At 44.2% G+C, this 12,553-nt stretch overlaps 1 protein-coding gene and 1 pseudogene across 27 annotated transcripts in view; one reads left to right on the top strand and one right to left on the bottom strand.

Moving 5' to 3' along the window:
- The window catches only part of LOC129041207 (putative postmeiotic segregation increased 2-like protein 1), a 47,357-nt pseudogene that overhangs the window by 13,704 nt on the left and 21,100 nt on the right, over window positions 1–12,553 (bottom strand).
- LOC129041208 (putative speedy protein E7) overlaps window positions 1–12,553 on the top strand; it is a 34,883-nt gene that overhangs the window by 6,552 nt on the left and 15,778 nt on the right. For 14 of the 27 annotated variants that reach the window (XM_063668231.1, XM_063668214.1, XM_063668222.1 and 11 more), the window contains 6 exons: window positions 208–387; window positions 1,783–1,882; window positions 2,400–2,514; window positions 6,196–6,292; window positions 8,803–9,368; window positions 9,798–9,947. The gene's annotated coding sequence lies outside the window, so the exon portion shown is untranslated. Of the gene's footprint in view, window positions 1–207; window positions 388–1,171; window positions 1,269–1,782; window positions 1,883–2,399; window positions 2,515–6,195; window positions 6,293–8,802; window positions 9,369–9,797; window positions 9,948–12,553 lie in introns of all 27 variants that reach the window. The other 13 variants (XM_063668232.1, XM_054496591.2, XM_054496594.2 and 10 more) reach the window with 6 other exon arrangements.

Genomic DNA, 12,553 nt, shown 5'->3' with positions numbered 1-12,553 from the left:
TGGGCTCAAGCCATCCTCCTGCCCTGGCCTCCCAAAATGCTGGGATTATAGGCATGAGCCACGGTGCCCAGCCTTTGTCTTAGTTTTTGGTCCCCCTCACCTGATCCCAGAGTTCTGGAACCATCCCCTTGGAAAGAAAGGGACTGGTCAGGGCTGGGGATGGAGAAGTGCTGTGGTAGGAGCCCTTTCTTCTCTTTCTTTCCCCAGCTCGATCACCATACCTACCCTGCAGTCCTCGTCTTCCTGGCCCCATAGCTCCTCCTCTCCAAGCATGTCTTCCCCACTGCAGAGAGCTGCGGGAGATACCAAGAGGGCCTTGTCTGCATCTTCTAGTTCCTCTGCCGGTCTACCCTTCGATGACAGGGACTCAAACCATACCTCAGAGGGGTAAGTAGATGTTGCATTGTACGGCCACTTCCTGTGTCCCTGGCAGCCTTCCCCCTCTCGTTTTCCCACATTGATGATAATATGCGTGGGACTGTGTGAAAACACCAGAAGTGCTGTACTCGTTCAGCACAGTGACACCCTCCCTCCAGCTCCAGGTGTTTTTTTTTTGGCGGTCCTAGATGTTGTAGACATCAAAATAGTAGTACATCCTGTTTTTTGGTTGTTTGTTTGTTTTTTTGAGATGGAGTCTCACCCTGTCGCCCAGGCTGGAGTGCAGTGGCGTGATCTTGGCTCACTGCAACCTCCGCCTTCCGGGTTCAAGCACATCCTGTTTTGAATCCATCATCCATCGTGTCTAAACCTCTCTTAAACACATTTCTGTGTTCAGCATGTACAACCCCTGGTGGGGGCTGGGAGGTGGCAGACGGGGGAGTAAAGAGTTCTTTATTTGTTGCCTGGTAAATTGTATATACTTTTTAGCTGGTATCCCCTAGTTTTCCTACTTGGGGATTTTGTAAACAGGTCTGTGTATCCTTATTTATTACCACATATGAGTTTATTGTGTGTAGGTTATAATAATATATCTTGGTTTTTTATCTTTCCAGAAGGAAAAAAGCTAATGTCATACAGATCTGCTTTGTCCCCTGGCTGTTTTAATTGGCTTTCTCTGAATCATTTCTGTTTCTGTCAGTGCTGCTGTGGGGGACCTGATTATATCAATGTTATAAACTTGAATTGATAAGACATGTGGTTGATGTTTCACGGGGGTGAAATTTAACTCTAGGTCCATATTTCTCTCCCGTTTATGGATGAGTGATGGATGACTTCCTGAGCCATGATTATTTTTCTCTACAAAGAGCAGTGATCTCTCTACCCGCTAAGTGAGTAGCATTTGATTCTCTTCTTCAGAGAGAATACTGGGAAGGGTTGTCCTTCCCCTGCCTCATTTCCTCATTCTTCGTCTCCATTGCTTTCATGTGAAAGTTTTCCTTTAAGACCTTGTCCCAGCCGCTTGTGGTGGCTCACGCCTGTAATCCCAGCACTTTGGGAGGCTGAGGCGGGTGGATCACCTGAGGTCAGGAGTTTGAGACCAGCCTGGCCAACACAGTGGAACACCTGTAATCCCAGCTACTCAGGAGACTGAGGCAGGAGAATCACTTGAACCTGGGAGGCAGAGGTTGTAGTGAGCCGAGATCACACCATTGCTCTCCAGCCTGGGTGATGAGAGCGAAACTCTGTCTCAAAAAAAAAAAGACTTTGTCCCAACTTCCTACTAAAACTAAACTCATTTTTTCTTAAAATCTGAATATGTTTTTCTCATGGAGATGGGGTGCGATGAGAGAATAGGGAGGGAATAGGGTGGTTATATGTAAAGAGAACGGTACTTTCTCACAGGAATACTGACTCTTTGTTAGCTGATGAAGGCAGTGACTTTGAAGATAGCTTCAATCGCAATGTGAAGAAGAAAGCAAAAGGACCACCGAAAACAACGCCGGTGAGTCAGCCAGTTTTCTTTTGTTTTTGAGTCTTGTGGGGGAAGCAGCCCAGCTACTTAAGAGGCTGAGGCAGGACAGTGGCGTGAACCCCGGGGGCGGAGCTTGTAGTGAGCTGAGATCGCGCCACTGCACTCCAGCCTGGGTGACAGAGCGAGACTCTGTCTCAAAAAAAAAAAAGAAAAAAAGAAAACTTAAAAGAGGTTCAGGTGATATGGTTCATAAAACGACAAGATTTACAAAGTATTAAGGGACGGAAATCGGAAGAAGATAAATTTTGAAGAGAAAAGGACTTTAGGATATAGAGATACAGGAAGGGGACTCAAGGACTTTTTTTTTAAGGGAAAAAAGTTAATAAACTTCATAACAGTATAAAAATCAATTATTTCAGGACTGAGTCTAACTCAGACTCTGCTGTGGAATTGGCAGCATAAGCCTACTTGTGTGATAATGATGAGACCAAGTGTTAATGTCACTGTTATCGTTTTTTCATATTTCTGATCTTTTTATACATATTAGGTGGCAAACATCCAAAGAAAGGTCCCGAGTGGCACATCGTCATAGCCAGAAACAGTCAGAGCCACCAGCCAATGATCTTTTCAATGCTGTGAAAGCCACCAAAAGTGACATGAAGGTAAAGCAGTGTCTTACCTCTGTTGATACCATCTCACTTTGGTAAGGTGGTAAGGACAAGTGTCTACAAACTTGATTTGATGTGAACATTTTAGTGAGTGTAACATATCAAGAAAGATAAGATTATGGGGTGAATCCTTGGAGTGATAGAAGGGTAACCTCGAATGAGAGAGCATGTTCTTTTTTTTTTTTTTTTTGAGCCAGAGTCGCTTTCTTCGCCCAGGCTGGAGTGCAGTGGTACAGTCTCAGCTCACTGCAGCCTCTGCCTCCTGGGTTCAAGCAATTCTCGTGCCTCAGCCTCCCAAGTAGCTGGGATTACAGGCACGTGCCACCACGCCCAGCTAATTTTTGTATTTTTAGTAGAGATGGGCTTTCGCTGGTCTCCAACTTCTGACCTCAGGTGATCCGCCCGCCTCGGCCTCCCAAAGTGCTGGGATTATAGGTGTGAGCCACTGCACCTGGCTTCGAGAGAGCGTGTTCTTTTCTTAAAGCGTGTTCTTTTCTTAAAGCGTGTTCTTTTCTTAAAGGTATCACAGGAGTGATTATGCCTTTATTGATTGATGGAGCAGGTGAGGAGAGGCATTGCATGACATGAGAAGGAAGCTTGGATGTGGGTGTGAGCTTGTTCACCCATGTTATTTTTTAGCTCCATCTTGACAATTGTACTTAATGATTTTTTCCCTTTGTTTCTTGTTTTTATAATTTTATTGAAGTTTTAATACCCAAAAGTGTACAAAGCTTCTATGTAGTTTAAAAAATAAAAATGATTACCCAGATCTCTAGCTCCAGCTCAAGAAGTGAAACATGAATAGTGCTGTAGAGATCCTTTGTGTACCTTCTTTCTACCCTACCTCACAGTCCCCTTATTGCCCACAGGTAAACACTAGGGTGAATTTTGTGTTAATCTTTGTCATCTTTCATTACAGTGTTACCACGATGAATGTGTTCTTCAATTATGTAAATGAATCCATTATTCAGGCTTCTGTGGTTTAATTATTTCAGTTAACATTGTTTGAGATTTATCCACATTAATGTGTAATTTTATAGTTTCTGGGAAAATATTTAAAATTTTCAAACATACAGAATTTTGCTAGTTATATTTTCGTTATTTGATTTCTAACTTTATTGTGTTGTATTCAGGGAATGTGGTGTTTGAAATTTATGTAGGGTCTGGGCACAGTGGCTCACACCTTTGATCCCAGCACTTGGGGAGGCTGAGGCAGGCAGATCACTTGAGGCCAGGAGTTCGAGACCAGCCTGGCCAACATGGTGAAACCCCATATCTACTAAAAATACAAAAATTAGCTGCATGTGGTGGCGTTTGTCTGTAATCCCAGCCACTTGGGAGGCTGAGGTGTGAGAATTGCTTGAACCCGGGAGGCGGAGGTTGCAGTGAGCTGAGATTGTGCCATGGCACTCTAGCCTGGGTGACAGAGTGAGACTCTGTCTGAAAAAAAAAAAAAAGAAATAAATTTATGGAGACTTAGCCTTATGGCCTAGTATTGAGTTGGTACATTCGTTTTATCTTTTCTGTTTCTTTTTCTCCCTTTGCTTGCTTTCCTTTGGATTTCTTGTCTTCTACAAGGACCTGAGCACATTTTAATTCCAGTTGTCTTTTCCACCTTACATGCAGTTGTACAGTGTGTTAGTTTTTTTTTTTTTTTTGAGACGGAGTCTTACTCTGTCACCCAGGCTGGAGTGCAGTGACACAATCTTGGCTCACTGCAACCTCTGCCTCCCGGGTTCACGTGATTCTCCTGCCTCAGCCTCCCGAGTAGCTTGGATTACAGGTGCACGCCACTACACCCAACTAATTTTTGTATTTTTAGCAGAGACGGGGTTTCACCATTTTGGCCAGGATGGTCTTGATCTCTTGACCTCATGATCCGCCCTCCTCGGCCTTCCAAAGTGCTGGGATTACAGGTGCGAGCCACCGTGCCCGGCCTTTTATTTCTTTTTTTGAGCCCATTCTCTCCCTCTTTTAGTTTTAAAATTTTATTAAACATAGTCATTTTATAATCTATGGTAGATGATTATCTAAAGTCTTTGTGAATATAATTCTGCCAGTGCCTTGTTTCTTTATATGTTTTACTAGGTTTACTGTGAGCCACTCATTTTCCCTGGAGTTCTTATGTGCTGGAATTCTTTGGGGCCTAGGTCAAAGGTGGGTTTTTTTTTTTTTTGAGACGGAGTCTCGCTCTGTCACCCAGGCTGGAGTGCAGTGGCGTGATCCCTGCTCACTGCAAGCTCCGCCTCCTGGGTTCAGGCCATTCTCCTGTCTCAGCCTCCCGAATAGCTGGGACTACAGGCGCCTGCAACCACGCCGGCTAAATTTTTGTATTTTTAGTAGAGACGGGGTTTCACCATGTTAGCCAGGATGGTCTCGATCTCCTGACCTCGTGATCCGCCCACCTCGGCCTCCCAAAGTGCTGGGATTGCAGGTGTGAATCACCGCGCCTGGCCCCAAAGGTGGGTTTTTAAGAGGGGAACCTGCTGTTGCTTTGACAGTTGCCTGGGGACACTCCAGAATCACTTTTTTTTTTTTTTTTTTTTTTTGAGACAGGGTCTCATTCTTTCTAGGCCGGAGTGCAGTGGTGCTATCACGGCTCCCTGCTGGTTTGACCTCCCTCAGTGGCGAGGGGGTGACCCTCCCACCTCAGCCTCTCGCATAGCTGGGACTATAGGCATGTGCCACCATGCCTAATTATTCTGCTTTTGGTAGAGCAGCCTGGGCAACATGAGTTTCACTTTACTTGGGTTACTGCTCCCAGCCTGAATCACTTTTAATTATCTGAATGATTATTCTGGGCTGGGTGTGGTGGCTCGTGCCTATAATCCCAGCACTTTGGGAGGCTAAGGTGGGCCTCACTTGAGGTCAGGAGTTCGAGACCAGCCTGGCCAATATGGTGAAACCCTGTCTCTACTAAAAATACAAAAATTAGCCATTAGCCAGGCGCGGTGGCGCACACCTGTAATCCCAGCTACTCGGGAGGCTGAAGCAGGAGAATGCTTGAACCTGGGAGGTGGAGGTTGTAGTGAGCTGAGATCTCGCCAATGCGCTTCAGCTTGGGCTACAGAATGAGACTTTCTCAAAAAAAAAAAAAACAAAAGGAAAAGATAAAAAAGATTATTCTGATAATGTATGTGGTGTGAATCTTGACTGCAAATCCAGATCTGAGGGCTCACTATGGTTGTGGATTCTCAAGGAGGAGTTATTTTTTTTTCCCTCCACTGCACCCTCAGGTCATAACAAGCTGGTTTTCTTGCTGTCGCCGTCTGCCCTGTAGGTTTAGTGTTCAATCTCACTTCCTTGAGGATGTGACTCTTTGCAGGACCCAGCTTTATTTAGGTGCCTCCTCTTGGACTACTCGTCTTGGAAGAAGCTTAGACTCTACCTCCTGTGCTCTGCACTCCATGCAGCCATCTGGATACAAAGTCAGGGTCCCCAGGGATTCATGAAACCTTTAGGGCAAAAGTCAGTTTGCTTACCTCCCAGGGTTGCTACTTATACCTCATTTTTGGCCTATATGAAATTTTACCTTTCATTCTAGTTCACCAGTACATTGTGAAAGATGTTTTAAATGTTTTACAGAAGTTTAGATGGTTCAACTGGGAAGATCATATAGGATTTCTGTTCTGTCATATTGCCAGAAGTAGAAATCATCTACATTTTTTTTCCTAGTCTTTGGTAGATGAGTGGCTGGATAGCTACAAGCAAGACCAGGATGCAGGATTTCTGGAGCTTGTTAACTTTTTCATCTGATCTTGTGGATGTAAAGGTGAGGAAACTGCTCCCCCTTTCTAATTCCCAGCCTTTTGTTCCTATGTTATGAAATTCTTTCTCCATTTAGATAAGTAGGATTAGACATTTCCTAAATAAAGGAAGATAGTAAAGCATTGGAAAAATTTTACTTATTTAGGCCGGGCACTGTGACTCACACCTGTAATCCCAGCACTTTGGGAAGCTGAGGCGGGTGGATCACTTGAGGTCAGGAGTTGAAGACTAGCCTGGGCAACATGGTGAAACCCCTACTAAAATACAAAAAATTATCTGGGTATGGTGGCTCATGCCTGTAGAATTGCTTGAACCCAGGAGGTGGAGGTTATAGTGAGCCGGGATAGCGCCACTGCACTCCAACCAGGGCGACAGAGCCAGACTGTCTTCAAAAAAACAAAAAAAAAAGAAAAGTTTCACTTCTTTAACTAAATTTTTTGTTGATAAATACAGGAAGTGATCCAGTAGGTAACCATGTTGGTTTAGAGGCAAGACACTTTGGGGAAAAAGAAGTAATCATGCTTATGTTATGGCACAGATTTGAAGACACCCTTTAGTCTTTCTAGATGCAATAATCTGTTATTTTCTTACTCTATATTTCTCAGCTACTTTGCCCATATTTGTCCTCTGTAGCTGTGGTACCCCCAGAACTCTTACTGCCATGGCTTAATTTATTAAGATGGTCTCAGTCAGGTTGTATTATATAAGAAATCAGCGTCTGGCTTAGTTTTATTACTCTCTTTTGTTTTGTTTTGTTTTGTTTTGTTTTTGTTTTTGAGACAGAGTCTCACTCTATTGTCCAGGCTGGAGTGCAGTGGCACGATCTGGGCTCACTGCAACCTCTACATCCTGGGTTTAAGTGATTCTCGTGCCTCAGCCTCCAAAGTGACTGAGATTACGAGCATGTGCCACCATATGTGGCGAAAATTTTTTTTTTTTTTCTTTGAGATGGAGTCTGGCTCTGTTGCCCAGGCTGGAGTCCAGTGGCACAATCTTGGCTCGCCGCAACATCCGCATCCCAGGTCCAAGTGATTCTTCTGCCTCAGCCTCCTGAGTAGCTGGGACTACAGATGCGCGCACCAACATGCCTAGCTAATTTTTGTATTTTTAGTAGAGACAGGGTTTCACCATATTGGCCAGGCTGGTCTTGAACTCCTGACCTCGTGATCCGCCCATCTCACCCTCCCAAAGTGCTGGGATTACAGGCGTGAGCCACTGCGCCCGGCCTATGTGGCTAATTTTTGTATTTTTAGTAGAGATGGGGTTTCGCCAGGCTGGTCTTGTACTCCTGACCTCAGGTGATTCACCTGCCTCGGCCTCCCAAGTGTTGGGATTACAGGCGTGAGCCATTGCGCCTGGCCTGTTTTTTTTTTTTTTGTTGTTGTTGTTGTTGTTTTGTTGTTCTTGTTGTTTATTTTTGGGCACAGTTTTTCACTGCTTGATTCCTTTTTTTTTTTTTAAACAAATCCTGCCTCAGGTTTATTTGTACAAATAGTGCAAGGGACACCAGTCCTTCTGTCCTCACGTTGGCAGACAGAGATCTCTACTCTGAAGCCTTTCTACAGGCCTGGGCACCTTTGGGAGCCTGAGCCGGAACTGAAGCTGGAGCTGCAGCCTGGGCCTTCGTTTGATCCTTGGCCTTTGGCTGGCACGGCCTGAGCCCCTTGGCATTGTGGGCACAAGCGTGCTTCTCAAGCTTGGGGCGGGCAGCGTAGGCAAGTGGGCTTAACCTCCTTGGGCTTTACGAGGGGCTCGATGGCCTCGGCATGTACACCCATGGCCCTGGCATTGTTGCCCTGCATCTTCTTTTTTTTTTTTTTTTTTTTTTTTTGAGACAGAGTCTCACTTGTTGCCCAGGCTGGAGTGCAGTAGTGTGATCTCAGCTCACTGCAACCTCCGCCTTCCCGGTTCAAGCAATTCTCCTGCCTCAGCCTCCCGAGTAGCTGGGATTACAGGCACCCGCCACTACGCCCAGCTCATTTTTTCCATTTTTAGTAGAGAACTGGGTTTCATCATGTTGGCCAGGCTGGTCTCGAATTCCTGACCTTGTGATTTGCCTGCCTCGGCCTCCCAAAGTGCTGGGATTACAGGCGTGACCGACTGTGCCCGGCCAGCCTGCATCTTCTTTAGGCCCTTCTTGTGCTTCTTGGCAAAGCACATACTCCTCAGGAACTTGGGGTCCATCCCCTTAAGAGATTTGTATCTTCGTGATTAGGGTTTCTTGATGCCATTTCTGTGTAATTTTCAGCCTGGTTGTGTGAGGTGTGGTTCTTGGATTTGGCCATGTCTGCACCATAACCTGTGGCTCCCTTCCTTTGGGTTTTTAGAGAGATTGCCATATAGCAGACTCAGCATACACAGTTGGATGCTGGCAGACTGTTGACCAGGGGGTCTTCTGATTCCTCACCTAAGCTCTTTGCAGAATGTTTCCTTGCTCATCTTCAGGTATATCTGTAAATGATCACAGCATCCTGTTATTTTCCTTGTAAGCACCTCATATCCTTCATTCTTTAGGCACTGTGAGCCCTGAGGTGTTCAAGAAGATGTCCAACTCAGAGATCATCCAGCACCTGACACAGCGTTTAATGAGGTGGAAGAAGACGACCAGGATCTTCTTACCCCTCTTATTTCAAAACACAATGCCTATTATCCCCTTCTTTTTGATTCTGTGAAATAAGGTAGCTTTTAGAAGGTGGAGTTCAGTCTCTTGGGGGTAAAAAGAGATCTGAATATGCCTCTCAAACTGGGGAGACTACCAGGAAATGAAGTATATCAGAGATATTTTTACTAGACTGTTGGGTTTTGACATCCAAGCCCCTATGACTTCATGGACCTGGTCATAACTTTCCCATCCTTTTCATACATCCTTTTGTAGGACTCGGGGGACTATCCTCTGACAGCTCCAAGTCCATCCTGGAAGAAGTTCCAGGGCAGCTTCTGTGAGTTTGTGGGGACATTGGTCTGTCGGTGCCAGTACAGCCTCCTCCATGCTGGCTGCCCTGTGGACAGCCTCATCTCCCTGCTCACTGGCCTCTCAGACTCACAAGTCCGCGCCTTCCGTCACACTAGCACCCTGGCTGGTGAGCATTCATTTTCACTCTGGACATTCTCCTGGGGGTTTGTAGGACTTTCCTCTGTTCTCTGATTCAGGGTCTTCTTTCCTACCTGCATCTTGGCTCTTCACTTCAAAGCCATGCCTCTTTTATCCTAAACTTCAATCCAGTTTCTCACTAGTGGAGTTTTGAGAAGGGGTAGATGACAGCAACAATTTCCAGGCTTAATATTTTTGTCAGAGCTCACCACTAGGGGTATGCTGATGGTTAAAAGAAGACCACAAGAGTTAGAGGGAGACAGTCCACTCCAGGAGAGGGAGTCTTAGGATTTTAGGGTCACCCAGCTCTGGCTTCTCATTTTCATTGCCCTTCTTTCCTTCTATTTTTTTCCTTCTACTCATCCTCTCTCCTCTGACCTAAATAATGATTTCTTCATCTCTTTTTCCTTACTCAAAGCTGTGAAACTGATGACCTCCCTGGTAAGGGTTGCCCTCCAGCTGAGTCTGCACCAAGATAACAATGAGCATCAGTATGAGGCTGAAAGAAACAAGGGGCCAGGGCAGAGGGCACCTGAGTGGCTGGAGAGCCTGTTGGAGAAACACAGAGGTAAGGAGTGTTCCCTGCTTCTTCCTTCCCTTTTTCCCAACTTGCACCCACTTCTGCCACAGACCCCCTTATCAGGCCCTGGGCAGTCTTTCAAGATCATGAATAATGGAGTCTGGCAATAGTTTCATAGACCCATCCTGTAAGGGGTCGTTGCATGCTCATCTCGTTTCTGGGTTGTGGCTCAATAAATAATGTGTAATTTAGAGTTCTCTCGAATTCCACTTTTGCTCAGGTTTTCTTTGTCAGCACCCATTGTCAGAAGTGTTTAAGTGCTATACCTGCCTGTCATACAAGGAATTAAGTTTTGACCTACTTGTCAAGTGTGCAGTGTGCGCGTGACTGCAGGAGTACTAAAAGCCAACTGTTGACAAGGGAGGCCAAATTTTCCAGGAATGGAAAGAGCACAGGCCTTCCAGTGAACTGCTGGCTTTAAATTCTGTTCCATTTAGTCACTAGCTCCATGGCCTTATGTAACCTCTCTTCAGTTTTCTTTTCTTTAGAAAAAGGGATAATCTCACCTTTTTGTGAAGAATAAATGAGATGATGAGTAAATTGACCACTGGAAGGCATAAGCCGTAGCAAAATCTTTGACACTGATGAAATCTTTAATCAGCTGGGTCTGTCGTAAGAGTAACACTACTGATGTTTTCTCCTTACTTTCTGTTAGTGTCTAAGACCCCTCCTATGAGGTTGGCAGCACTCAGCATGACTGACCATATCATTTGGCTGTTTCTCTAGCCCTCACAAAAGATCTCTTCCATTCTAAATCACTAGAGAAGGAAACTTTTACTTCCCTCATTCTCTTTTGTTATTTTTCATTGTCAGGTTGATCTTAAAAGCTTATGTGTATTAATCTATCCTGGAGTTTAAATTATGTACACTGGCACGAATCTCTTTTTCTTTTTCCTTTTTTTTTTTTTTTGGCTTCTCTGGGCTCTTGCTTAGTCAATTATCATTATAATTCCCCCATTTTATCCTTAATTTCTTCCTCCCCACTGTTTTCTTCTCTCCACTTATAAATGTGTGTAGGCTCTTGAATCTTTATTTCACTCTGCTCCTCTGTGAGTTACTCTTTTTTCCATCCTTCCTTTTAGGGTAGTATTTCCTTACTTCCTTAATGTCCAACTAACTGAATCCTTTTTGCTACCTAGCTTATTTCCCCATTTTTCTTTGAAACTGTTCTTTCCAAACCAATGACTTCCTAATTCGTAAAGCCAGTAGCCTTTTCTCAGTCTCCCTTTCCCATATATTTTACATATTTGCCTCGCCTGTTTTTGCCATGTTACTGTAAATTATGGAAATATAGGTACTTCAGCCGTAAAGACTCAAGTATGTCCTGTCGAAAATGATATGTTGTTCTTACGTAATTGAAGAGGTGGGGTCTGTTGTCTTAAAGGATGTTCCCTTTCTCCTTATAATTCTGGTTCTTTGGTATCTATTGTTCATGTGATCCAGGATTTTTCAACAATGGCACTATGGACACTGGGGGCCTGTCCTGCTATGGTAGGATGTTTAGCAGCATCTCTGGCCTTTATCTACTAGATAGATGCCGGTAGTACCCTGCTCCCCCACCAAGTTGTGGCAGCCAAAAAAATGTTTAGACGCTGCTAAATCTCCCCTGGGGAACAAAATTAGCCTCAGTCGAGAACCACTGATCTAGTTCCTTCTCATTTTTGCTAGTTCCACTTCTATTAAATAAACTGCACTTACTAAAAATTTGTTTTCCAAATTGTTAGAAACATATACGGGCATCATACCTGGAAGATCTTGCAGGTTCAATTCTAGACCACCGCAATAAAGTGAATATTGAAGTACAGTGCGTCACACAGTCAAAAAATCAAAACTTTTACTTCTCTGCATATGAAAGTTATGTTTACACTGTAGTCTGTTAAGTGTGCAAGACTATTGTCTAAAAAACAGTGTATGTACCTTAATTTAAAAATATTGTATTGCTAAAAAATGCTAATGGCAATCTGAACCTTCAGCGAGTTCTATCTTTTTGTTGGTGGAGGGTCTTGCTTCCATGTTGATGGCTGCTGACTAATCAGGGTAGTGGTTGCTGAAGGGTAGGGCGGCTGGAGCAATTTCTTAAAGTAAGACAACAGTGAAGTTTGCTGCATCTGTTGACTCTTCCTTTTACAAAAGATTTCTCGGTATCATGAAATGCTGTTTGATGACATTTTACCCACAGTAGAAATTCTTTCAAAACAAGAGTCAGTTCTCTCAAGTCCTGGTGCTGCTTTATCAGCTGAGTTTAGGTCATAGTCTGAATTATTTGTTGTCATTTCAACAATATTCACAACCTCTTCACCAGGAATAGATTGCATTTGAGGAAACCACTTTCCTTGCTCATCCATAAGAAGCAATTCCTTATCTGTTCAAGGTCATGAAATTGCAGCAATTCAGCCACATCTTCAGTCTCTACTTCTAGTTCTCTTGCTATTTCCACCGCATCTGTAGTTACTTTCTCTACTGAAGTCTTAAACCTCTCAAAGTCATCCGTGAGGGTTAGCATCAACTTAAGTCTTGTTAATGTTGATATTTCGACCTCCTCCCATGAAACACAAATGTTCATTGTGGCATTTAAAATGGTGAATCCCGGCCAG

The sequence above is a fragment of the Pongo pygmaeus genome, chromosome 6 (assembly GCF_028885625.2).
Source record: "Pongo pygmaeus isolate AG05252 chromosome 6, NHGRI_mPonPyg2-v2.0_pri, whole genome shotgun sequence".
NCBI classification, from domain to species: Eukaryota; Metazoa; Chordata; class Mammalia; order Primates; family Hominidae; genus Pongo; species Pongo pygmaeus.
Note: the sequence above shows the minus strand (reverse complement) of the source record. Positions and strands in the feature narration are given on the sequence as shown.